Raw genomic sequence first — 27036 nt, 5'->3', positions numbered from 1 at the left:
CCTTTTTCTTCAGATTCAGAAGCTTCTTGAGCTTTTAGCTTTCTCTCCTGCACCAATTACAATCTTCATCAATTAGTGCATCAGTGCTTGTCCAATCCAGTGCTCTCGATTTACTAAGCATCCAAAACCTCGCTCACAATACATTCAGATGCCATTGCTGAACTGGCCTTCATGGTTTCCTCCTGCACCGGCTCTCTGAAGTACACTAAATGAGTTTGTTCCACAGGAAAGTATCAGTCAGCCTCTTTCATCCATATGATTCTCCAGGCACTGGACTAGCAGTAAGGATGTTCTGTCCTTCAGAGCACATGCCCAGCTTTTCTCCAGAGCTAGAAGCCAGGACGTTCCTTTGTTTGTTTAACCTATTCAAGGCAAAAGCCAAGTTCTCCTGTCCTGATCAGGATACATCAACATGGACATTCATACATCTCTTTTCAGGAAATAAAACGTAAGCATTATAATGTCCTCCTTTTCAAGGAGCCTAATATTCTGCAGTTGTCCAGGCACATAGGGTGAGGAGATGACAGCAGTTCCCCCCACCATCACCACCCCCAAAGCCCATTTTGGCCTTGGCAGGCTGCAGTCAGCTTCTTCTCATCGTGATGGCATAACACAGGAAAGGCCAGGTTCCTGGACAAGACAGAGACTGTTCTCCTACAGGGTCCTTTTAAGAAGTTTATTTTGGTCTCCTTTAAAGAGGCCATCATGTTAGTGGTGCAGCATCTGAGCTCTGGAGCTTTCCAGCTCTCTGCCACACAAGAAACTGGGAAGCCAACCACAATAGCTCAGCTTAGCAGAGGAGTTCTCCAGGGAAGGAGTAGGATACACAGGGTGGTTTTGTGGCAATAAGGAGGCACAAGCTCATTTTTGCAATCCCACAGGCAGGAGGACTTCAAAAGCACAAACCACAAGATAAACAGAGCTATCTTGGGAAAAAGAGTTGTTCTGTACTGCTTTAAAAAAAAATAAAATAAAACAAAATAAAAATATAAAAAAATAATCCCACACATGATATTATGTTGCCCTCAAAGGATGAGCAGCGAAGGGGCAATTATTAGCTGGCCAGACTGAGCTGGAAGAACAGGGTTGGGCCTGGCAAAGAGAGGTACCACACGACCACAAAGACATCACAGCAACCGTACTGCCTACCAGAGAACTGGATTCACTTAAAAGGAAAAGGAAAAAAAGGGAAAAAAAAAAAGTAACGTTTTTTGAGTACACACACATACACGCACACGTGCACTCTTGCACTCAAAGGCACAAGTTTAACACAAGTATGTTTTATGGGCTCAGATGGGACAAGTTCTTTCCAACAGATGTGCCAAGAGGAAAAGCAAGAACTTCGGAGTTGGGGTTACTGCAGGGCAGCTATGCTGTACATCGGCCCCATTCAGCCCACCCGCATTCGCTCGCTTTCTAGGCAGCTCACGAAGCACCGTCCTGCACCTCCCACAGCGCCTGGCCTTGAGGCTCCTTTGCATGACTTACAAAGTGGTCACAAAGCTCTTCCTCTGCTTCAGCTGTGGGTCTCAGGTGCTGCCTGCACAAAGCCACGAGCTCCGCAGTTCATTCATATTCCCATGGTGGAAAAACTAACCTCAATAGTGAAAAAGCACCAGAGGATCCCTTACAGCCAATTTCATATTGTTGACGTTGGGTTTCACCTCCACCTTCCACGAAATAATAGCAATGGCACTGAGGCAGGCAGAGGAAGATGCAGAGTAAGCAACATGGCCTAATTATGGAAGCACATCTTTCTCCACTACTGTAGTGTCAGAGAGCCTTTCTCCATTAACAAACGATTTCAGCACCCCTTGAAGCTGGGAAGTACTACCTTCAATTCAAAAACAGAGAGGGGAAGCCCAGCAGCACAGATCTGTGAGCACTTGCGTGCCTAAGTCATTTAAAAACAGCGGAAAATTAGACATTTACCTATCATTACACATCTGGCCCAGAAGATTTAGACCTGACTCTCGGTATTACTGAGTACTCATACCTCCCACCGCAGGCACATTTCGTGCTTGGAAACCTGAGTCCTAAGTGACTTCCCCAAGAGCCTGTGGCCAAATGGAGAAATTAACGCAGATCCTACCCAGTCCCAGTCCACTTCTTAATCAGGGCACAGTTTGCCCTGCCCTACCTAGGTCCTTACCCCAGAGAGCTCATTAAAACAAACTCGCAGGAAATCAAAGTCACTATTGCACAAATGGGGAAGGATTTACACACACTGCTTGGGAAGTCAAAATAACACCTCCCGCTCCACTTCACCAGTCTGCTCCCCTACGCTCCCTGACCCAAATTAAGCAAGATCCAAGTCCTGCTTCCCAAAAAAAAGGTCAGAGCCAGGCTCCTGAGACCCTTCTGGGGGTCCCGAGTTCCTGTATTAGCCTTACGATTATTAAAAGGCCAACATTAAAGGAAGTCCAGCCCTGAGGCCACTGTTGATCTAATAAACACTGGAATTAGATTTCTTCTCAGTGAAGAGGCTGCCCGCCTGATGGCATAAAGCCAACATTTAAATGCTACTGTTGCTCAGAGCCCTAAATTAGTTTTGGATCTGGGGAGTTTGCCTTGAGCTACAGCCAAAAGAAACATAGGAACTGAAGGGAAATTTGTTAAACGTTAACAGAGCTGCAGGAAAAGACTACAGCAGGACTAGTAGGTGGCAGGGAGGAAGGAGGGGGAGGCACAAACAAACAGAAGAAACAGAAAAAAGAAGCAAGATACGGGAAGACACTACCGAGTAAGAATATCTTTGTGCAGAAGTGACTCCCCTGTCCAACCTCCCACTAGGCTGTGCGAAAAGCAGACTCTTTAGGTCTCACTTTCTCCTATTTTTTTTTCTAACTACAGTAGTTCTCATCCACCTTCCTTTCTCCACATTCAAAATACAGAATAAGAATGACAAAATTCTGTTATTCCTAGCTCCTTCGCTATGTCAAGGCTGAGTTACCATGAAACTTAAGTCCTGTCCTTGGTCAACCAAGAGCAGATGGTGACTTCCAGTCTCCCCGCTTGGGATCTTCACAGAGCCCATGTTCTCACAGGGGGCGGTACACAGCTGCCTGCAGGAACAGCTCTAGCAGCGGGCTCTCTTTTCAAGAAAAGGATGCAGTGAAGACAGAGCAAGATCTTAACTGTCCATTCATACCGTCCTCCATTTTCACTGATGAATTGTATGGACTTAGTATAATGCCCTTCTTACCTTGAATACTCAAACACTACATCTAATACTAACATCTATGCAAAGAGAGGATGAAGATATTTCCATCTGTTTTGATGTTTTTCCTTCTCCTAACAGGAAGGAGCTGAGCATGAAGACTCCCCCAGTTGCTTCCTGTGAAGCCAAGCCAGTGAGGGAACAACCTGCACTGACAGCTTCTGATGGAAGCAACCACAGATGCAGGACAAGAAAAAGGAAGATGAGCAACTTTCTGCTCATGAACCTCCTATTGCTCCTATAAACCCTTCTTATTTGGAGAGATGAACTGGAAGATTTTAGACAGCAAAAAGTAACCCCTCCGTCATGTTCCCAAAGGCCCTACAAAGAACCTTTGTTTGGTCCCAGCTGTATCCCTGCTCTTTTCACCTCTCTAGGGAAACATTTCCAAGCCAGTGGGCACACACGTGCAGGGTTTGCTGTAGAAAACGATAAAACGGCCGAACAGCACACTCATTAGAGATCTTACATCGCCATCTTTTACTCTGCCATGCTTGAAGCTAAACATTGCTGGGGGGCTAGAGCGTTTCCTCCCCCCCAGAATCTCACACTGCAACACAGAGACCCCTTTCAAAGCCTGAAGAGTCTGTTTGAGTAACTCATCTGTTCTCAACAGCAGAATCAAACTGCAATCATGATATTAAAGATGGAGAATGAGCAGAGAGCATTCAGCCATGTCCGGACACTAAATCAGTTGACTGATAAATAAAGAGAATCAGAAGTATCACAACCTAGACCTTTTTTTCTATTGATTTGAAATGAAACCAGAGTTTTCACTCAGAAAGAGGTCTCTAAGCATCTTGAAACTCCATCCTTTCACTGCTCAGATAACGTATGTCCAACCTGTCTCTGCTTTCAATCTCTGCATCAGTTCCCATGTTCACCTGAACTACAGCTTTGTTCTTGCATAGATTACAACATTCTTTTATATACCTACCCAGATTTTCACTTCATATACACCACAGGTTTATTTGCATTTCTACTAAGTTTGTTTACAAAAATCCACGAGGAGCCTGTGGAACTTTCCAGGTCCCTTCATGAATTTTTTCCTATTGTTGTACTGAAGAAAGCCCAGAAGAAGAGACAGATGTGGACAAGGATTGCTAAACTTGCAAAATTATTAATATATAACCAGCAACATTTGAGCAAATTCCAATACAACCTCTCCATGAGCACAATATCCCCAAACCTTATTTTCATTCTTCAGCCACTTGTCTTTCATGAGATAGAGTCTGTTTACAGGGCTCCTGCTGTGCCCACAACCCTTTCCCCAAATGACAGAAGTCTTCTCTCACACAAACATGTAAACACCGACCGGGCAATGCTGACTCTGGTGAGCATCCCCCTCCCCTGTGAGCCTCGTAAAGGGTTAAGGCCCAGTTATCCCATGCTGGTAGGCTGACAGCTTTATCTCTGTAGTGTCTATGTGGGTTTCAGACTCTCCCTTTAATCGGGTTCCATTGCAATTAATCAGTAGGCTTTTATAAGAAAAAAATAATAATAATAAAAACAGCTAGCACTCTATTCAGCCCAATTCAATCTGTCTGGCCAAATCTCATGACCAGCTGGAATGCCCCTTTCCTAGCCTGCCCAGCAGGATGCCCAAGAATGGCGTGTGAACGTTTCTCTCTGCTCCTGCTCCAGCGTTAAAATGAACAATAGTCCCTGCCAGTGTCATTCTTCAGCAATTCATCTCTTCCTGTCGCCAGACTCTTTCGTTCCTTCTTGCCCCTTCCACCTTTTTTGTATGAAAAACAACAGCAGATCGGCAGCAATATAATAAAATAAAATTGTATTTACTTGGGAGATTTGGGGGAAGGGGCAAGGAGGGGGCTGGGGGGAAAGACAGCCCCCACCCCCCTTCTGCAAGGAAGACAGAGACCGGGAGCGTTCTCAGGCCCCAGCTGACCTGCTCCGCTCCACGCCTGCCTTCCCTGCTGCAAGGAGCATCGCGTGTGCCAGGGGGGCTGCAGGGGGGACGGGGCCCTTTTCTTCTGGAGGATGTTGGAACTGTAATTACTGAGAGGCAGTTTCCGGGGGGAAATTAACATGGATCTCAACTCATGTTCCTTGTGTTTCTCATGGGCAGACCTGTGGCCTTTGCTCAGCTCTCTCATTCACCAGGGAATGGGTCAAAAGAGGCTGCAAGAGGCTACAAGCAGCACTGTTAGGAGAGACTTGGCTCTCCTCTTCCTAAAGGAGCAAAAATAGGAGGGAGATGCTACGGGACAACTCCAAGGAAAAAATAACCTTGTAGTACGTACGTATGTATACACACACACTTACACACGTTCCTCTCCAAAATGGGGAATGTGTCAGTGCAAAGAATTAGACACAATGAACGCTGTATGAGGAACAAGTTAACCACAGAGGCAGCAGTGGAGAGCGTGCTATGAGTGGGCACACCATGACTCCCAAACACCACCTCTCTCTCTTTTCACTGAAGGGAACTGAGGGGCCAGGTCTAGCACACCAACTGTTACAGAAAGATTTTAGTAAATTTACTTCTACAGGTATGAATTTAAAAGGTTTGCTTCCTGGTATGAAAAAATTCTCACAGCAGGACTGAGCAACAGCCTGGCAAAAATAGTATCATACAGCGTGCTTCAGAAGAAAATGAAGCCAGCTGATACTGACAACACAGTACATTTAAAACACAATGGAAGGAAAAGAGAGCAATACAGGTGGTAGAGAAGTAAAACACCATGGCAAACCAGTCAGTCTCAGGCCTCTCAAACTTCAAATCTCCTTTTCCTAAGAAAAAGGACAGGCAAAAGAAAAGAACCTGAAAGATACGAGCTGCTTTTTGGCAAGCTGCTACAGAAAAGTGAGACTTGGGAGCAGGAAGAACAGGCAAGATGTAGAAAAGGAGAGCAGGAGGCAGCATCTCCCATCTCACACCTGCCCAGATGCCATCATCACTTTTCTGTTACCTAATAAACTTCCCTACTTCCATAATTTTTCTCCTGTTACTCTTTCCTTCTCAGCTCCTACCACTCTCTCTACAGCAACACTACAAGAACAGATACACAATATACACACCAGCACGGAATTTCAAGTGGGCTAATTCTTCTTTCTCAGAGAAAGGATGCTCTTTCAGCTTTGAACAACAACTCTGCTTACCTGGAGTGCCCAGAAATTCAAACCTGATCCAAATCAGGTGAAGACAGTGAACCCTCTCTCTATTCTGACTGAGAACACATACCTAAGTTTAAGCCAGGTGCAAGATGACTGCAAAAAAGCAGCTAAGTGATCAAGATGAAAAACAGCTAGTGAAAAGTTAACCCTTCAAAATTACATGAAAGAACTTGCACAGGCAGACAGGTTGCATTACTATCTGGAATCACACAGCTGCGTGTTTTGTGCACTGGCTTTACTGACTTGCGGGAGGACAGAATCAACTATATAGGGAACTCTATGTTATTTTTTGCATTGCAACACAATCTTCATTGCTGCATTGTATTGCATAGAAATAGCCTACTCAAGCTGTCTTCTCCTCCTCCTCGCTGCCTGCTCAGCCCACAAGGCAGCCTCCTCTCAGAAGGCATTATCTAGACCCCAGTTCCTCTGCAGCCCTGCACTTGGGCTAAAACTTGGAGCAGAGCTCCTGTTCAACTCAAGCCGGACACTGAATAGCCAATGTTCATCACAGAGAGAAGTTGAAGAGGCTTTTGCTGTCTGCCTTTTTAACCTCTAGTCAACACATACCAGTATTGGTTTTCAAAGATTTACAACTCCACCATACGCGGGTGGATTTCAGAGAAAGCAGAGAGTCTTTGAGTACTTTCCACTTTTTCTATTTCTGGAGCATGGGAGGCTTACAAACCATGCACAAGTTTCTCTGCCAAATGGCAAGATTTTAAACGTGGGAAAACAAAGCGTTTTCCCTCTATCTTTATTCTACAAACTCACTGAACCACTTTTAACTGTAGTTTTACAGAGGGTTTTAAGCAGAAAACCTTCTCTCTCCCCTTCAAGTTTCAGCCTTGGAAAGTTAGAAGTTTTAGAAGTTGGTCAAACTTTAAGCAACTGAAAAGAGTGAAAATGAGTTAGGGACTGTGGTAGACCTGGTTCCTATGGCACCACTCCTCCCACACACATGGCCTTCTGTTTCAGAGGTATAAGAAACCTTCTCTTCAATTTCTAATTCATTAACACAAACTGCACTCAAAGCAATTGTTCTGAACTTGCACTTAAAGGTTTATTCTATCTTACTTCTCAGGAGAAAGTGTGTTCCCAAAAGCATGTCTTTTTCCAGGCTTATAAGCCAGTCTAACTGAAGTTGTTCTCTTTCCCTACAAACCTTGCCCTCAGTTGCAGTTGTGATGATTTAAGCATAAAATGCCTCTACAAATATTGCATCGTGAACAATATGGAAGAAAGAGGCAGTCACCAGATGCCAGTGAGGATAAGGATGCTTTAGGAAAAAAAAATCTCCATAAGGATACTTATGCACATTCTTTTGACTCAGGTCTGTATTTGGCATGTCAGTAATTTCTTCCCACAAAAAAAAAAAAAAAAGAACTCATTCTACCCTCATCTCCAAATGAGAGGCATGGATATCCCTCATTTCAAAGTATTCACTGTATCCACACTAAGAACTTTACTGCGAGCTTTACCATAGCACGGCAGTCTTTCCTTCCCTCAACCTGCATATTCTCCCATATGCTGACACAGAATAATCTTTACTTACATAATTCTGCCAATCGCTTAGAGACCGCATTCAGTTTGGAAATTTTGCTGGGATTTAACTGACTGGAAATAGAAGACGAGCCAGGCCTTGGCCAGAGTTCAGGAAGTCCAGCCTCCATATGAGCAGCCCGTAGTTACATTCAGATTGAAGCATCTCTAGAACTACGACCTTAGAACAATGCTGACACAGGTAAGCAGCTCCTGGCCAATTTTAAATTCTGACATGATTTGGAACAAAGATGATGCTTCTGGCATCATTTCTACTACAACAAGAGCATCCGGTATAAGAAGTTATTTTAGTCTTTAATACACAAATAATGCCTGCTACACAGAGTATCCAAAGTAAAAATTTAGCCCTGAACTGCAGGCGTGCTGGGAGCCCTGCGGAGATGGAAAAGAACGTTTAAAGGAGGCTGCCTGGCTACTTTTTACCCTTAATGCTGGTGAGAAGTGAGCTTGTATGGTCTCTTGTCACAAACAAGTAGTTTCATGCCATTTATATATCTTCACTAGAGCTTTAGAAAGAGAGGACAGAAACAGCATGTAGGTAAGAGGTTACCAGGCTATTCCAGAACTACAATCAGAGGTGCAAGGAACTCCTAAGGCTAAAACCTATCAGGCAGTCAAGCTTCAATAACTTGCTTTAAACAGATATCAATTCTCTGATTTCTTTCACATCTGGAGCTGGGACCCAGATCAAATAAACTAGAAATAGAGAGATAGTTCACAGGTAGTAGAGGGAACATAAAATCAAGTATAAAAACATACAAAACAGTTGAGCAGAAATAAGCTAGACATACTTAACATGAGAAAAGTCTGCCCTTTCAGCCTACGCCAACACTTTAGATGAAACCACCCAGAAGGGGTATGTCAGCTAATGTCTCCTACTAAAAGAAAACCCCAAAGGAGACTGGCTGAACCCAAACCATTACGTGCTGTCTGCCCAAACCTCTCTCCTCTCTCAGATCCAACACTGATGCCCCCCAAACCCTCCAGGTTTAATGTGGATGCTGAACGCTGACAAAGGCTCCCTTTAAAAGGCTGGACCACAGAAGCTGGAGATAAATCCCCCTCCACCCATCTCTGTTTTGCCCTCCCTCCTGTATACAAATTTTCTTCCCCCCGCACCACCTCTCAAAACCATCTCACCACCCTCCTCCCCTCGAAGTGATTAAGGGAAAGCTGTAGAAATATTTGCCCAAAGCTGAAGCCCGTTGCTGGGCCCAGCTGTATTGTCGGTAGGAATACACACAGCAAACTTGCACTGAGGAGCCCTGCGGGACTCCAGGCACTTCGGGGAGGCTTTGTGAGCCCAGCTCCGCATGCACCAGTCAGACTATTGTGAAAGGGAAACAGAAAAACTGCTACAAACCCAAATGCTCCCCCATTCCCGTTCCCCCCCCCTCCCCAGGTGCCCCCCTTCCACCACCGCCACCTTCCCTAAGACAAATTGAGAAGGGAGGGGGCCGCTGCTATAGGGAATGAAAAGGTTTCCTCAGTTAGATTTAAGGCAACAAGTCAGAGCTGGAAGGAGCCCTTTATCTGCCAGGGAAGCCTCCCACTGCTCCAGAGCTGGGCCAAGCAGGGATCCTGGGGGCCAGCTTTCTGAAGGCTGCCATTGATTTGTCACTGGTGATAAGTGAGGCCGGGCCGTTCCCACAAGCGCCTGCAGAGGGGACGGCTCTCCCACAACACCCAACGGGGGAGAGGCGCAGCAAACCACGAGAAAACACAGAACCTGGAGGTCAAAAAAATCCAGAAAGTCTCCTTTCTCTGGTTTGGAATGGTTCGGAAGGGCAGCGAGGCCACTCATGAACCCCAAACCTTCCCCAGGCTAGAAAGAGCAAACGGGAATTCTTCAGCCCTCACCTCCAAAGGGCCATGTAGTGCCAGCTCGGTCAAACAATATTCCTTCAAAAACTCCCCAGCTGCTCCTTTGCCAATTGCAGAGGCTTTCAAACACTCTCTATTTACACAGACACTCTTTGCTCAAGCAGATGCTGCTAGAAACCCGTTCTTCTGCTTTTTGGGAGGGGAAAACTTTTCTCACAGTGCTAAATAAATGAGTGAGGCTAATGAAGCACCATGTCTAAAAGGTGAATTCCCAAAGCAACAGGAGATCTTAAAGGAGCACCAGAGCTCCCCCAGGGAACATACAAACAGAGCAGCAGCTGCCCGGGCAAGACCAGATGCAGATGGGTGAACTGAAAGCAAGACAAAAGAGAAAGAAAAAAAAAGCCAGAAGAAAAAATCAGTAGAAGAAATAAAGATCCCTGGCCTTTTCTGATGTGACTAATTAGGAAGGACCATCAAAAGTGGTTCAACTAGCATTGTGAAGCGTCTCTCATGTGCTCTGAGGCGCTGAGGAGGTTTGGAAGCACGCAGGACATCTTCCCTTCCTCTCTCTGCCCTCGGCAAAACCTCTCAGCTTGCTTCTCTGCTCCGTCCACACTGAGGCACACAGGCCTTGTAACACGACTTGAAGACCAAGAGATTCAAGTCTCCAGAGGGAGAAGAGCATCCTGCCTGCAGCTCCTTCCAGTTCAATCAGCCCAGACCCAGCAATCCGGAGGATCTTATCTGGCAAGATGTTACCTCGGGACACTTGTGCACAGCTCCCAGAGCACCAGTTTATAATCCAGCCCACTAAAATAAATGCAAGTTGCCAGGCTGTAAACTGTGACATTCAGCACTATTTTACCTCTTATTGAGCCATTCCAAGGCCCAGGACAGACCCCTGGGAGGGGTCATTACTTCAGACAGCCTGGTTAAATTTGCTCCTATACAAGCGAAGACAGCCTCCGTGGACCTTCAGTGGGGGACAAGCAGAATATCAGACCACTAACAGATCAAATCCAGTCCAACAATTTAACAGGTTTAAACAAAACAAACAAACACAACAAAACAAACAAACAAACCCTTTCATTCCTGTCTGGGAACCAGCCAGCCGCTCAGAACACAAGTTTCACGTGCTTCTCTCACCAGAAATATCACTCTGCAGCCAAGCAGCCACATCCTATACCAGCCAAAGCTTTGGAGCAGTCCTGAAGTGCAACCCAATTAAAGCCCACTGAAGACTTCTGTCTCCTCACGAGCACAGATTGAATTATCTCCTGAGCTTGGTGAACCTCCTTGGACCACTGCCACTGCTTGGGAACCTGGAAATAGGCGTATGTCCAGTGAGACTCCAACGTGCACACCTGATTAACCTCAAGAGCTCCATGAGAAGCAGAACTAAAAAAGCCAGTTTCAGATGGGTTCATCTCGAATAGTTAGTCAGTTTTGGTACGTCTCTTGCCAAACGTAGGGAATGCATTCTTTGATGTCTAACAAAATGCAAACTCACAAGTAATCTTCACCTACAACCCAGTCACTTAGGTGGTGCCTCCCCTTTATTGTGCTGCCTATTTTCATGAAACTTATTCTCTGGGACCATTTTTTTTTTGGGCGAGAAGATATGCACACACATTGAAATAACCATTGTTTCCATCCAAAAGCAGGGTAAAGATGCCTGCAGATTTTTCTCATGAGAAGAGCCAGTATTAACAATATTATTAAGAATTCCTTCTGATACTACTTCCTGGACCAAGCTCCAAGACCTGAGATGCATATCTAAATAAAAGAACACAGATTCCCCACAAAGCCCACAGTTTATTTCAGCAGACACACCATTCAGTCCTGCAATAAGAATTTTTGGCACTTTTTTTTTTTTAAATAAAGGTTTTTAAACTCTTCTGTCTACAGAGCAAAAGTTTACCTTACACACAGACATGTTGCCTCATACTGGAACCATCATCTCAGAGCCAAACAACATGAAAAGAAGTTGTTCCATCTTCTGTTGACTTGAGAGCCATTTTCATTCTCTTATTCCACTGTACTTTTAGGAGTAGGGTGCAACAAGCCAAGCTGAAGCAAGCTTTTGAGACAACTTGTGGGCACTGCAAGAAGTGACGTTATCCAGCCAAATATAGCGTGCTTTCTCTGATCAAAGAACGACCCAAGTCTCTCAGTGTTATAACCGCCACCTAAAATAACTGGACAGCAGCTAAGATGCTGCAGAACACAGGGCTACTCTTCTAGTTACTTCCATTTGTAGCAGAACTTTATCTCCAGTAATTACAATCTACCTTGAGAAGTTCCTGGTTTTTTTTCAGTTGGATGCAGACTTTTTTCTGTCTTTCCACTCCTAAGCGGAAGAGTTATGTAGTAATCTATTTTAGTGGTTATGCAGTAAAATGACTTTTTTCAGTCACCAAAAAAAAAAAGGATTTATATGATGAGGGCAAAGGTTTCAGTGTAGAGCTGTATCTTGACTGAATTTGCTAAGTATTTCTTGTACCTTGCATTCCCATTCCTAAACCCTGTGAAAACATAATATTTATTCCTACAGATAATTCTCTACTAAGTAAGAACATCTAGTATGTTTGGAGCTTCAGCCAATAAGCCTCGAAGGCTCAAGATCAGTCTACTGCATGCTTATCACAGTATGCCTCTGAGCTACATGCCATTAGGGTCACGATAACATACATCTCAGCTTGGAATCGGGGCTTCCTCAGAGGTTGAGCTCAGTTAGCTTTTCCATCTCCTGGTCCTTTATTCTGAGGTTGAAAGTTGATTAATTTCAGATTCTGAGAAGAAGAGTGCTTAGAGGTTCGTTCCCCTCCCTCCATTTTTTTTGTACACTATCAGACAATGCAGAATTACAAATAGCAGCAGCGTTCTGGAAATTGTTCCCACGTTCCTCCTTAAAACTGTACAAATACTTGGCAAACTGAAATACATACAAGATGATTTAGGTATCAAGTCCTCAAAAGAGCATGACTATTTTCCATGTGGAAGATATAATCTCCTGCCCTTCATGCTATAACCTAGTTTCTTGACTTCTTTGCCAGATATCCTCCCGAAACAAACCCTCCTCTGTGCATGACAAGCAAAGGACAGGAAGCAGTCTTGATTTGACTATGCTTAAGCAGTAAGACAGCCCACAGGTCCTCCAGAAACAAACTGATACTTGATCAAAATGGGAAAGAAACTTCAAGACTGCGGTTTCGTATTCATCAGTAGCGGTAGCTCAAAGGGCTCCCAGCCCTCCTTTCCCTACTACCAGCCCCATGACTCTCCATGAGCTCGCACAGGTCTTTGTACAGCCTTTTAAGAAATAGATCAGGGAAAATGGTACAGTGAGGGATGAGCAGGGGAAATTGGAAGGGTCTTCTAATTCCTTCTCACCCAGTCCAGTTGGATTTCTCACTCAGCTTCACTGCTCATGAGACCATAGGCCCAGAGCCAAACTGACAGGAGAAGAAGTTGGGGTCATTTCCTGTTTATGGCTTTACAGACGTATTTACTACAGTGGCTCAGGAGTTATTTTCATCTTCCAGTCTGTTTACCAATTGTTTGTGCATTTAGAAGTAGGGTATGCATGCTGCCGTGCTGAAAATTCTTACGAAAAGGAATAAACATGGTGAATTAGATCATTCTACACTTGAGTACAGTAAATGTTTAAAAACATAACATTCTAATTTGGGAAAAAGCCACTGGCTTCAGTATGTAGAAAAAAAAGAGCTCTTAAACAACTAGTTACCATGGTTCAGTTTTTTACCCTTGCAAGAAGAAATTCTGTTGCCTCCAAAATCAAGTTGTCATCTATCCTTAGATGAAAAAAAGAAAGTCCCAACCGTTGGCACACCTGGCCCAACTATCACAGTGAACAATTAAGCCACTGCCTGCAAAGGGGACACTCCCAAGTCAAATTCTGTACAGAAAATCTCCAAAGCTTTTCAGAAAGAAAAACACACTTAAGCTATTGAGAGTATGGCTGCTAAGACCAGCTACGTATTTACAGAATTGTACCCAGCAATTTAGCTTCCTGCTACAAAGCAGCAAAAGGAACATTTAATAATTATTATTTGAAGTTGGCTGCAGCCAAACTATTCCAAGTCAGGAATCCATGGTTTAACACTTGGATTCCTAACCAAGTCCAAGTTATGCGTCTGTTCTCATATTTCTTGACCTTTGTGGTTACATGGTTAAATATCCATTTGTGATCCATCCTAAAAGTTGCTACAGTCAGTATATGGAAAAGAACGAAAGAGACATGAAGGTTGAAAAGATCTTTGTGAGATAGGTTCAGATATGATACCCCTCATTGGACTAAATGACAAGCATTTATTGAACACACTGGCAGAAAACAGGAACATGTGCTACCTAGGACAAACACAGCAAGATCCTTTTAGAAAGGCATTACATCTGAAAATAATTTTCATTCTCCTGGTATCAGACCCCACACATACCAAATGTATCCATTTACTAGTGATAGTGCAGTATGCAGCGTGTCAGAAGGGGGAAAAAGAATAGAGAAACACAGCTTCAACAAAAAGGCATTCTGAGGACAGTGAGGACAAGAATTATCAACATACAGACTAAAGGGCAAAACATTTAAGAGCCCTTATTTACTATGTTAATCAGTATTTCATTATGTTTTTTCTTGTTACTTGATACATCTGTCAATTTATGGCATGCAAAAACTGAACTCTTCAGCAGGGACTGTCTTTATTGTATGCAAACACTGGATATAACAATGCAAAGCTCTGATTTCCATCAGAGTGGATCTTTACACGATCCAATTGACAACTCATGTGTGAGATTCAGCCCGTGCAGATCTTCCCCTTCAGTCTCCCACATATTCATTCAGGGAGAAGGGAAATGGCTGCTTAGGCAGCTGATGTTTCCAAACAGCTACCTCTGTCTTCCTTTGACCAGCCAGGCACTTAGAGCAATCGCTGCCATTTCTACATCAACTCAGGAGAAAGGTGGCATTGTGCCTCCTTGTGTGTGCATGCCCACGCCAGGCTTGTCAAACTACATCACCACATCAGTGGAGAGGTGGCAAGAACAAAACTCGAATCCAGATTCTGCATCTAAGGGTCAAAAAAACTCTTCACTACACATCAGTCATTTAAAAGCAAGATTAAGGAAGCTAGCAAGGGGATAAAGCTTTTCTTATTTAGAATGACAACTTCTCTGGCAACAACTCAGAACATAAACCTGTGTTAGCCCAAGAAACACAAGATAGGTGGTATTTGCTTCAAGTTTTAATGAACAGATGTTTTCCCCACAAAAGGCATCACTAATTAACATACTGCACCAGTTCTAATAACTATAGGTTAATCTTCCACTGCATGTTGATGCTGATACAGTTAGGACTGTTAATTACAGGCATGACAGGTAATGTTTTACATGAGCTACAGAAACTGGATCTTGTGCTTGAATTCTCCCCTCTCTTTGTTCCCAGAGCTGGTCCTTCCAACCTACAGTAAAGATAAAGCAAAGAAGCAGCAAACCACTGCCAAAGGAAAAAACTAAGTCGGCCTTGCCTCCCTCCATCCCTCATATTTCAATCAGTCCATACTGACTGGCTCACTGAAGAGCAATTCTGTTCAGCTCACAAATACCGTGCAATCTGCGGTATTGCTGGTTTCACCATTTTGCAGCTTAGCTCTGCTGATAGATCAACAACTCAAAGCGATTCATCCAGCAGACACACGCACACACAAACCTATCAAAGGGACAAGAGGGTGAGACTGCTCTTGTGAGGTAAGCCACAGTTACTTTAGATCAGGTTTAGTGTGAAACCACAGCCCATGCATCAAGGAAGTCGTGTAGCTTATAGCCCAAGTCACATATATTCCAGGCAGGGAACCATCCTCAGCCATGAGAGCATCCTGGTACTCACACCAATTTCTTCCCCCTCTATCACCAAGAGAGGTATCGGGTGTACCAAAAGCAAGTGGCAGCAGGAACAAAAATTCCTCTCATTCTGATATTCCGAAACACAGGCTTTATATTACCCTCAAACTGTATTTTGAAGACAATGTTTCCCATAGAGCTAGATTATACTAACCTGGACTCCAAATCAGCTACCTGAATGTGTCCTTAGGAACATAACAGCAAGTCACTTACGTCACCTAAAACAAGCTACTGCATATGCTCCAAGCAAGCCACTGTCCAGCTTATTGTTTAAATGCTTTAAGTAGTATGTTTAATTTACAAAGTTTAAACAGGAAGAAGGAACTACATTTACAGAGATTAAGGAACAGAAGACAGCAAAAATGCAATTCATGCTCCATAAGTCATTTCTTCTAGTGCCCCTGCAAGAGACATGGATCTGCAGGAAGGCAAGTGGGTGATAATTGGGGACAGTTGGAAGCACTGTTTATTTCCTACTAGGGAAGGCAGTAGTTCAGGCCTCCAAGGATAAACCAAAATTTCTTAAGCAGATGGAAGACATTTCGTTTTCAAAGATCAACCATACAACAATGGACCACAGAAAGGAAGGAGCCAATTCACAACAGCAACAAGAAAACAAAATTACTAGAGATTTTAGAGAGGAGTTCTCATCAAAATCTGCACTTACAAAGAACCTCATGTTGCATCAGAACTTGCACCACATCCCACCACAGTCAATTCAAAGATAATTTTATTGGCAAAACAAGCTCTGCAAGTGTTACCCACATGTAAGAGACGCCACACTTGAGTTTCTCCCAAAAGTGGATTCAACATATGAAGTGCTTGCCTTCACAAAGTTTTCAAGAGAAGGCTAAGTCGCATGGAGACCAATAATAGAAATGAAAATATACCAATGAATAATGTTTTATTTCTAGTATTATCTTTTCTTGCCTTCTCTCAACTTTTGTATTTTACTTACAGAATTAGAAGATTTCCTTCTAAGTCTCTACTTTTACTTCTTTTTCCCAGACTTTTAAAGTTTGATTTATGGAGTTATCCCTGTATCCAACTCAAAGTTGCACATGCCAGTTCAGGATTTGGTAAGAGTCTGACTTAGTTTTGCACATTTCATTTTATGCTATCTGCCAGCATGATAACTTTGCGCAATAACTTGTTGCAGTCTAGCTGGCTACTAGGTTTGTACTTTTTTTGTTGTGGTTGTTACAGAAACTTGTGTTCTGGTTTAGATTCAGACCAGTTTCTCAAGCAGATGGATTTTGGATTAAAGTTTTTTGCTTCATTAGTCTAAAAAGGAGTTTCAAGTCCAAGAAGCAATATTTTCATAGGAATGGACGGCATTTTCGTTTGGTTTCAGTTTATGTGTCTCTAGAACTTTTAGGAGGAGGCAGCTTTTGCTGCTTTGGCTGAGATAGCAGCAAAACCAAGTCTTTTTATGCAAACATCAGCAATGGAAATCCTCCCAGTGCTACTCTGTAGCTATCACTATATAGATTTCATAGATGTAGTCCCACCACATCTTTGCAGATCTGAAAATAAAAAAAGTTAACTTCCATTTGGTTACAATGTAAGAATATACAGAGCTCTGGAATTCATCCATGGGGGAATTGAGTTTAATTTGCCACCAAATGGTATAGCAGGAAAATCTGTGTATTGTACTCACAGATCTCATTGTTTAAGTAGTTAAAGTGAGTCTTACTTGCTAGGACCACCAAGTGCCCAGCATCGCCACACTGGCATCAAGCCTTTTACACACAAGGGTTCTCCTTAGGCTGGATAGTGCAGGACTAGAGAAGGATGCATGCTCAGCTGCATGCTCAGCTCAGCCCAGACCTATCCTGCAACAGAATAATCATCTCCTTACAGAGCTACGGTCATTTCCCTCCTGTAAGCCTCTCCTCTTCTACTAGTCTCTAGAGGGCCCAGAGCCCTATTGCAGATACCTCAGAGACTTTGATATGTAGACTGCAAGGTCAGGGAAACTGGCTCCTTAGGCATATCTAGTCTTCTGTGGCATAACTGATGGCCTTCTTTCCTCACAACACTTTAATAGTCAGTTTAAGCATCCCTGCCACGTTTATTTTAAGACCTTGAAATACAGGATGCAAAGCGTGTTGTTACGACATTGTTCAAGAAAAAGACCAAAACCAACCCAGATATCACATCATGCCTTACCCAGATTAACCTGCAGGACCAATGTACTGCATGCAGTACATTAGCTAGCAAATGTAGGTGTTTTGGCAGCTGTCCCAGTCACTTAAGGGGAAGCCCAAGCTCAGAGGCTGTTTCGCCTGAGCGGGGAAGTCAACATGTACATACCGAAGATGTCATCTCTGCCTCACTCCCTTCCTTGCTCGAAGGCTTCTGAGTACTGTTTATTTTTATTCTACAACTGATGGGTTTACTTAAGTTTAATTTGCCCTGCATCTCCCATTAGTTCCATACTGTAACCACATTAGATTTGGCCCTGCATGCCTGATTAAGCTAAACAGTGTTTTTTGTCAAGTGTTTAAAGTGGGCAAGTGCCTGCCACCCCTTCTCCCTGCCAGTCTGTTCAAAAGCATCTGCAGCACAAAAAGTGGTTATGGGTCGTCTCTCAGAAACTCATCATCTGAGCTTCTCTTCTCCCTCCAGCATAAGTATTACTGCCATCAAGAGTTTACTTCTCCAGCAGAACCAACCAACAAAACATTACTACAGAATATCACAGGAATCACTTATTTTTTGGACGCTCCTTTTCAGCTTCAGTGTTTGCTCTCAAGTTTTCTGAAGAACTGTGGGTGAAGAATAGACCTTAACAAACAAGAACAGAAGCAAAGGGGAAAAAAAATATCTAAGGACAATGACTGGAAAACTTAACCTAAGGAACTAATTTTGTTCTAGTCTGCAATTTGCACAAAGAGCAGCAAAAGATTACAACTCCTCATCTTCCACCTCACAGAAGGCAGGTCACAAACGAGAGAAACAGAGAAACAATGGGTTTCTCTTGTGAGCAGATGAGCCATTTCAAGCCAAAGAAAGATTTTAGTGAAAAGTTGCAGAAGGCAGGGATCAACAAGGTGGTTCTTCCCTGGTTAGGCAGGGAGGAAGCCTTTGAGTACTTGTAGCCTAGAAATTACTCAATTGATCTCACAAAGATGCAGAAACAGTCGAACTGCCCTTCCAGAGGAGCTGAGGCACAGACAGGGCATCCACCTGCTCCACAGATAAAAGAACTCTGGGCCTGAAAAAAAAAAATGCCTAAAAGGCCTAAAGGCCTTCTGTTATTTAAGATAATGCTGACTGCAGGTCTGAATTCTTTCTTACACAAAAACGCAGCGAACAAAAGCCTACAGAGGGTGTTGATTCACGAGCAATGACTGTTCAAACTGGGACAACAGATGAGGTTACCACCCTTGTGGTGGAGACATCTTAACCGCTCACGAATCAGCTGTTCGTGAGTCAACACCCTCTTGCAGCTGTTGTTCGCTGCTTGACTGGGTACAGGAAAGAAGTCAGACCCACAGGCAGTCTTCCCTAAAGCCTAGTAAAGACAGCAAAAGGCGGTAACCTCACCAACCAGATCAGTTCAGTTCTTCCCTGCTTCCACATCAATGCCCAAGAAAAATCCCTTCCCCAGTTTACCTCTGCATGGATACAGCTCTCAATTCAACCTACCTCTTCCCTTGCATTAAAGCCACGTCTGTTTGCAGGGCAACTCCCTGTGCCCTTATCAGGAGACTTCACCTAGTCTCCCACCTACCTACTCCCACATTATGCTTTCTAAGAGTTAGACACTCGGTACTTCTTTTTGAGGGTGCATGACAAAAATGCAGGTAGTCCGATAGTATTCCTATGTCCTACTCATCTGTCTATAAGTATCCTTTCATGCTTCTTGGATGTTAAAACCTCCAGAACGGCAACCTCCCATCTATTTCCCTTTCCCATACCACAAACTTCCCAGTCTTCTCTCACAGCCAGGCCCATTATGCTTTTCCTCATGCTAATAGGCGCTATGCTGATCAAGGCCTTTTCAAAAGGCAGCACAAATTAGGGGCATGTCCTCAAGCTGTAAGAAACACCTCAGGCTTTTCAAGAGTAACAGGCTCCAAAATCACTGGAGAGGAACAAAATCTCTGAGATCGTAGAAAAAATATTTCCTAATTTTATCCTTGGGAGCTCAGAACAGAAGCAGCTAATGATAATCCTGAGACTTCTCATCTTTTTTCCTGCAGTCAGAGTTGCAAAGAAAGCATTTGACTATTCAGCAGTTATGGAAATTTAGAACTAAAATTGGGTGGGAGCACAAAAGAAAGAAAAAAAAAGGTGTGTCTTTATTTTATTCCAGCCCTAGATCCCATGAGACACAGTTCTGCTGCAGCAAACGGCTGCACCTTAGGCAAGAACCTCTCCCAGACACTCCAGCTGTCACCAAATGAAACGAACTGACGCAGCTGGAGATACAGGCTCAAGGAGCAGAGCCCGTATTTCCCTCTAACCTTCTCACACAGTCACACAACGCTTCTTATGATCCTTCCAGAGGAGGAGGCTGGGAACGTCACATGTCAGTGTTGAAACAGTTCTCCCTAGTTGAGTCATCCCCTCACATAGCAATTCTTACTGGAGAGGAGGCAGAGAGAGGCTCCTTCTGCAGGAAAGGATATTTTCTGTCACCAGTCCTGTTGCTTGCCTATACCCAGACTTCTTTCCAAACCCAGAGCAATCTCCTGTTCTCACTTTAAGCCTTTTTCCAGGCAACCATCTCCAACCTCCTGGCTTTTCTCCTCAATTCTGCTCTCCCATTTCATACACTTTTCCGGACAGGATTGTTCTCCAACTGTCTTCCTGGACATCCCACTCAAAAATCTTTCTGGCTGTACGCACTCCCAAGCCTGACTGGTCCCAAATTCCACTGATGTAGACAACCCCATCGCCACCTTTAACTCACAGGTTTACCATCCCTGTACTGTGCCAGCATCAGTCTCCCTTTCCACCTCTTGTCCCCATTGCCAAGCTCTTCATATAGCTTAAGATCACCCCATTAGGACAGGAACTCTACCGTTGAGGGTACCTAACATGTTGCCACTTCCTTCAAAGCATCACTAAAATAATTCTTTCTCTACCTCAGCAGTAAAGTTCTGCTCAATGCTCACCTCCACTTTGAAAACCTCCATCTTTTACATTACCTAATTAATAACTTTCTGCCATCAGATTTCATATAATTATTCCACTTGGATCTCCTTACATGGCTCTTCTGTTCCTTTGCCAGCTCAAGTCCTTGGCTGTCATTTCCTCAATCCCTATCTTTGTTTCTGTTAGTATCTGTGCTCCTATACCCCCTTCCTTTCTTCTCATGGTTTACACTGCTCTTACAACTGCTTCCTCATCCTCATTTCCCCATTTACCGGCTTTCAGTAGTTTTCCATGCCAACCCCATCCAAAAAAAAACAAAGCCAACAACAAAACAACTCAACTCTCTATCCTTGTTTTAAGAAGTGATTGGAAAGAAAACCTTTCAGAAGCTTTTCCCATTAAACCAAAGCAAAAGGAAATTTAATTAGAAAGCTATGCTATTTTAATATTGGACCTTATCTATCCCACTAGAATTATCACATCCCTGATCCTTATCAGATGTCTAATTTAGACTACAAACCCTTCAGGCAAACGTAGCCTCTTCCTCCATGTTACACAGAGCCACAGCACTTACACTGATCCTTAAGGTAAGGAAAATACCTCAGAAATGCAAACAATTTCATTTTGCCAAGATCAGCTCCACTCCACACACTGGGACTTGGGAATGACTCGAGAACTGAGAAGTACTCGCTCTTCAAAAATTCCAAAGGCAAGAGTGGTTCCCCCCTCCTCCCAGCCACCTCCCCCCAAAAAAAGAAAGACTGCCTGACATTGTCTGAGAAGAGAGAAGCTGGGCATAGACTGTACTGAAAAGGCTTTTCCGTGGTACCTCTAGTCGCTTCCCGCCTCAAGTCCCAAAGCCATCACTTATCCCCTTCGAAACAGCAGGAGAGTCATTGCTTTTTTTCTTCCCTCTCCAGAAGAAGCACAGCAGAAATAAACCTCGAATGATAAATTATGCACCACCTTTGTGTGGCTGCCTCTTGGCCAGACGGGAAATTTTTCTCCAAAAGCCTTTTGTTCCCAGCTTTGATCCCAGTGTTGGTTGGATCCGCTCTGTTCAGCACTCCCTCGGCATGGAGGTGAAGGGAGAGCTGACACAGGCCAAGTTCAGGCTTACTGCGAGTCACAGTCAGATCTTCCATCAGCCATCCCCCCTCCCCCTTGCAAACTGGAACTGTCCTTGAGTTTGAAAAGATCCTATTAAACATTTTCCAGAGGGCCTTACAGAGGATACATTATTTTGATGGATGCTGGGACTAAAGGAGGAGGATTTCTAAGTACAGGGAAATAATGGAGTTTGTTCTAATGGGTTTAAGAGATGCCCGGGGGCACCAAGTAAGTTCCTTCTCTGCAAATCAAAAACACAGAAGACCAGAAAATGGAGCCGAACAACTAAACGCCAGGAAGCGGGGAAATCGGGCTCTATTTAACTGCTGCTCTTGGTTACAGCCAACTTCAGGCTGCTTGGAAAAACAGCACACACACACACCACTGGCACAAACTTAACAGGAGAAAACAAAGAGACAACAGGGGTCAAGCTGGGGGTGGCAAGTAGGAGAAGGATGCAAGGCTGGGTCCCCACCCCCTACCAGAGAGTCGGATCAATTATCCTTGAATACTAACAAGATTTCTGATTAAAGAACTGCTGCTATGCAATAGGAACAGAAAGCTCCAGCAGCCGGGAGGGGCTGTCAGGCACTAACAAAGAGATACAGAAGACTATGCCCTGCTAGGGCATGTGGAGGAAGTCACTACACTGGTAGCCTGGAGAAGGGTCCCTACTGCTCCATGCCACGACGATGTCGCACTGCTGGCAAGTTCAGCTCCAGGAGTAAGGCTTCACCTCGACACTGCAGAACACGGGATCTGTTTTCAGGCAGACACGGTCTCTGTTGGAAGCTCTGCTGGACAACACTTCTTTAAACATCCTCATTGCCATGCTACAGTGAGGTGAATTTTACTGTCATCCTAACCCATTCAGGGGAAGTAGCTGGTGCTTCTTAGTTCTGAGTATCACAACGACATCAGGAAGTTGCTATCAACATATGACAGCCTGGGAAACAGAGCCCATGTAGTCTTTGGTCAGAGACTTTTCGACAAGCCTCCAATTTGCAGTACAAACATTTACTTTGCATATATGATATTTATTATCCATTAATCTTAATAGTTTGTGACCTGCTGACTGGTGGTTAAATGCAGAGACATCTAATGACCTAAGAAGAACCTCATGAAAAACAGAAGCTCCTCTTACACCTCTTCACACTCCAAAGTTGTTTTAACATGCCTGTAGCGGGATGTGTAGATAGATGTATCTCAGACCATCAGGCTTCTGACTGTTCAATCCCACCCACCTCCTTTTATTTTTTTCTATTTTAAACAACAGGCGTAATTCCTCGATATGAAGACTTCCAGTCTGTTTTCAGTTTCCACAGTTCAGCAAGGCAAAAGCCCACAACGTTTAACGTTAATAAACTCTTATGAGAACTTATTTTCCTGCCTTTGCATAGAGAGTCTCCTTTCATCTGTGCCCATGGCAATCTAGGAGGAGTTCTGCTCCTCACAGAAGCATTGACTGCAGCTGAAGAGTCTCTCAGACTAAGTACACAAGATGGAATACTTGAACATTTAACAGGCAGCAGCAAAAAAATGAGTGGAAAGCTGAAAAACCTGAACATAAACTCACCCACAAGAGGGTGGCAGCCAAATACTCCCAAGGTAACAGTCCCAGAGCAACCCGATACACAGAACGAATAAACCGCAAGCCTTTGGTTTACAAGTCCCTGGATCCATGCAGTTACTGTTTTTATCTTTACTACAGGGAGATGGAAATCTACAGGGAAGACGATACAAAAAGACTCAAGAACCGTTACAGTGCCCAGTCTTCATGCAGGATAGACAACAAAATCCCATGAAAGATTAATGCCTGACATAGCAGTCACATCTAAGAACCACAGGCACTACAGATGCAAAAGCAAGAGCTGAACCATCAAGCTCGTTAGATTCATGAATGACGATTACAATTAGTGTTCTCTGCTGTGATTTGTGTGAAACACAGACAGCCACTAAATACAGTATGCCAATTAATGGAGTGGGTCTGCTGCATGCCAGAGCTCCAGCTCTGGATGTTATATCAGGTAAAGTCAAACATCTTTAAAGGATGATGGTTGGCATAAATGCATGTGTGTATATATCACCTTGTAATATAAAACTGGGTGAGATAACATCATAAATAACTAAGGTGGAAATAACAGCAAAGTAAACAAGTTGTCCACTTTTATGGTATGTTTCTTTTGACAACACTGCACTTGTAATTCATATTTCCTGATGGAGAGTCAGTAAAATTTCCGCTATCTCATGTGTCTTTGGGTCATCGGCAAAAGAAATAGAAGTATTATTAAAAAAGAGAAATAGACAAAATCACAAGTAGCAGAAGAATTCAATGAAGGTGTAGGACATGCACTTACTTTTTAACCTATTTTTAAAACCCTGGTTTTCAAGCCTGGTTTTCAAGATAACATCTCTTAATCAGATTTTATAAGCAGTATGTTATGAAGCATGTTAGAAGCAAAATGTTATGAAGCATGCATTCTATTGTGTTCAATGGTAAGCTGCATTCTAGGGCAAATGGAATTGGCCTTGGGCAAGACAATTTCTACTTCACTTCCCACATATACAAAACAAGGATAATATTTGCCTATTTCAAAAGATTGCAGTAAAATTCAAGAGGACTATCAGACTACAGATCATTCTCACAGAATGAATGTTTTAATTATTTTTTAATGTTAATTTCACTAGTCTGGAGAACTGCAGGCTTTCAGGAGTTAAAACAAAATACAATCACTTTGATTTCTTTTCCTAGTTAACATACAGCAAGTACTGTTTTCAGGCTTGAACTACAAAAAACTGCATAATCTTTATATACAACCACATTTTCTTGTTTAACTTCAACAAACAGAATGTAGGGAAACATCTCCAAGTTCTCTGAAATCCCATCCTGTGGCCCACATGAACAGAACATCCCTCTTCAGGGTTCACAAGACACTCTGGAAATGCAAGCACTTTACATAACTAAGTGCCTATTAATTTGGTTGCTGCATACACCCACACTGCCAGGATGCAAGAAGGGATTCTCTAGTGCAGAAAGCAGTGCTAAAGCACAGAGCTGAAAGCATCTGGAACCAGAACACAAAAGAACGTTGCTTATCTACACTAAATAAATGTCAACGTTAACTGCGTACTGGAAGATTATGCTTTATGCTTTTTCACTATTGCTACCATGTTTTAGTTGACAAAGAATTGTTTAAAAAACCACAACATAAAACACCCAACATTTTCATTCTCCTGCTGCATCTTACTCTTCATTATAAAAGTGGAGACGTTATTCAGTGCTTTCATCGCTTTGACAAAAAGAAACGGCCAAGATAAATTTCATGATCAGCACAAGTTGGGGATATCATCCAACCTGATTGACAGTAAACCCAAGTACACTCAGCCTAACCAGGAAAAAGAGCATTATCAGCTCTAAACTGGCAAGAGGAAAACAAGCGTTTTGCACCTGGCTCAGAGCTGCAGAATCAATAGTGATGCCAAGCACAGGTAGTGGAGATCTTGACCCTCACTGCAAACTATACTTCTACAGAGGTACCACGTTCAGGTTTGTGACTCTAGTAAGAGTCAAGGCGTTTGGGGAGTGAAGCTCTGATATTAGCCATGTATTTTCCTGGCAGAGCTCCAGAAGCTAGAACAGCAGACACATCACCCAGACAGGTTCTGTGACATTCTGTGTTTATACTACCACAGACCATCATACCATCAGGCCCTTCTTCATCACCATGCGCCACCAGTGCACGCCATTAACTTTTAATTCTCCCCATCTATGCCTGTTGTTACCTGTGAGATACTTTTCCAAGAGCTCATGATAGTTGCAGACCTGCTTTATTCCCCTGCACAGACTTCTCCCGTTTTAACTGCCACTATCCACCAACAGAAGATCAAAGTTCAATCCTGGAGATTTGTTTGCTTTACCCGCTCCTGCACTGAGGTTCGGCAGGCAGTAAATGACCGGGTGCTTTTAACATTTCCTATAATTTACTTGTTTGGCATTGCAAATTCTGTGGCTGTTGATGGTTTATGACAGTTAAGCTACACACTGTTCCCACACGTACTTCTAAGGAACACCGATGAGAAAAGCTCTGCAAAAGCTAAGGGGTGGAAGCTAGGGCCACCGACTCGCCACAAGCTTTGGCATCTTCTCTGCCACCTCCTTATATTTTTCCTTACTTCAAAATACAATAAACATTGTTCAGGAATTGTGTCCTGCATTACTGGGAAGCATTTCTCCCTGTGAAAGAAAGCAGCAGCTCACTTCTGGGAATAGTTGCATCCAAACACCAACTCACGTTCACTTGACAAGAGGATAGAGAAAAGGGCACTGACGGGAGAACTACTTGAAAAAGAGACACACTGCCATAAAAAGTATCCCAGAGACATCAAGACACAACCACCTACAAACAAACTCGCTCTTTACAATCAGACATCCCCCACATGGCTGTTAACAGCCCAGACACATTAACTAGGAGCACCTGGGTAACAGCCAAAATAAAACACATCCAGATCTGTACCTACACTAAGACCTATGTTTTAGATCCTTCTCACTCCTAGAGCGCAGCTCTAGGGAACTTAAGAGCACCTCTTGTTTTAAAAAGCAGATTTTCTGATACACGGAACTGCAGCCCTCTACTCAGCCTTTCCGAGCTGCTTTAGCACCTTCTTCAAAGCTGCCTGCAATTAGGTCCCTTGTTAGAAGAGAAATAATATTACTTGAAACCCAAACCCCATGTGATTGTGCCCCAGAGGCAATACTTGTAGAATGATGGAGGTCAGCAGCACCACTGCAAACGCTTCCTGTAATTTCAGAGAAGCAGAGGAGAAAAAGGATGGGTGAAATCCTGCAGCAGCTGCTAGAGGAGCGAAGGGAGAGAAGCGAGGTACAGATCTCCGCTCCCCTCCCCCCGAAGCCTCCCAACTCTTTATAAACAATCCCGAGAAGTGTTTGGATGTTTTCCCCTCCACCGGGCGCACTTGTAAAACAAGGCACCGCCGCGCACGAGGGCGAGCTGCTCTGCAGCCGCCGGGGCAACCGCGGAGAGAAGTTTTCCCCGACGAGCCTCGCTGGAAGCGCGTCCCCGCTCGGCAGCACGGCGGCCGAGCCTCCCCCCGGCCCCGGCCCCGGCCCCGGCGCCGCTATTTTCGGGAGCGCTGCG

The 27036-nt window shown here is 43.8% G+C and overlaps 1 protein-coding gene across 6 annotated transcripts in view; it reads right to left on the bottom strand.

Annotated features, from left to right (window-relative positions):
- The window catches only part of LRP4 (LDL receptor related protein 4), an 89273-nt gene that overhangs the window by 48339 nt on the left and 13898 nt on the right, over nt 1-27036 (bottom strand). The window lies entirely within an intron of this gene.

This window comes from Cygnus olor, chromosome 5, assembly GCF_009769625.2.
Source record: "Cygnus olor isolate bCygOlo1 chromosome 5, bCygOlo1.pri.v2, whole genome shotgun sequence".
Lineage (NCBI taxonomy): Eukaryota > Metazoa > Chordata > Aves > Anseriformes > Anatidae > Cygnus > Cygnus olor.
This window is presented reverse-complemented; position numbering and strand designations above follow the sequence as displayed.